We start from the raw sequence: 1,397 nt of genomic DNA on the forward strand, positions 1-1,397 counted from the left end.
AGGCCCTTGAGTTGGTTCAGACTCATAACGACCCTCCTAGGAGTGGCTAATGAATTTGAACTGCCTACCTTGTGATTCAAACCAACCTTGCCTTCCAGTGCTTTTATCCTACAGTGCCATACCTGTGGTCTACAAAGTCAGGATTGATCAATTCATGACCCTGGGGGGAGGGCAATGCCTTGGAATTAACAAGGAATGGTGTCTTTGAACAATCAGCCCCACAGTGGTTTGGCAGGAAAAGGAAGAAGAGGAACAGGAAGAAACAGAAACCTAGGAGGCAAGGAGCCTCCTATGAGTCATACATTGCTGAAGGCAATGAGTGGATCAGGACAAGCCCAGTGCCACAGCCAGTGGTCATAGATAGCAGAGCTAAGAGAAACCTATCCTGAGAGGGCCAAGAAGAGGTCTGTCCTGCACTGAAGAAGGGAGATTTTGTCTACATGCTTCCTGATCCTGATTCGTGAGTTGTAGCCTATACAGCCTACTCCCTAGTTGTTCCTTGTTCCCTAAAAAATCACTTAACTGTAAGTATGCTCTGTGAGTTCTGTGCACAAAACCTCTTTACAGTGTTCAAGAGCAAAGATGTCAGTTTGAGGACTAAGGGGTGCTTGACCCAAGCATGGTATTTTCCATAACTTCATGTGCACGTGAAAGTTGGACAATGAATAAGGAAGACCATAGAAGAACTGATGCATTTGAGTTATGGTGTTGGAGAAAAATATTAAAACAACTGTTCCTGGGCAAAAGTCTGACCGCCAACCGCTGCAGCCAACAACAGAAATGGGGCAAGAATCAACATATGTTTTATTGACAGATCTGGAAGGCAGCAAGGATCCTTCTCTGCAACACTGTCTTGGCTTCCCCCATAGATTGGAGTTTTATACTCTCCTAGATTAACCCATTTGTTTTTGTCACATTCCTTTCTCAGGGCTTAATGCCTCCTCCCCTCTGGGAATGCAGTCTGCACTCCATCAGCTCAAGGCTGTTTCTACTCTGGAAATAACTCCCTTTTTTTCCCCCTCAGACAAAGAGTTGTGTTATAGAAGACACCTGGGCACCAGACACTTTCCTCTTCCCAACTTGACTCTTTCTTCTGAGTTTTAATCAACAATACACCACTAAGTCCTTTAGCTACATGTCCCAGGAACACAGACACAAGGGAAAAGTTAGTCACGGCAGTAATGATTGGGAACAATGATTAAAAGGGTTAAAACATATATACCTAAAAACCTATTACAATCCTTCTTTCAGAACCATGGACTGAAACAAGAACAAATAAATCTGTGGTGGAAGAAGTATACACACAATGCTCCTTAGAAGCCAGGATGGCCAGACTTTGTCTCAGATACTTTATCAGACACGTTATCAGGAGGAACCAGTCCCTGGAGAAGGACATC

This window comes from Chrysochloris asiatica, unplaced genomic scaffold (genome assembly GCF_000296735.1).
Source record: "Chrysochloris asiatica unplaced genomic scaffold, ChrAsi1.0 scaffold00974, whole genome shotgun sequence".
Classification (NCBI taxonomy): domain Eukaryota; kingdom Metazoa; phylum Chordata; class Mammalia; order Afrosoricida; family Chrysochloridae; genus Chrysochloris; species Chrysochloris asiatica.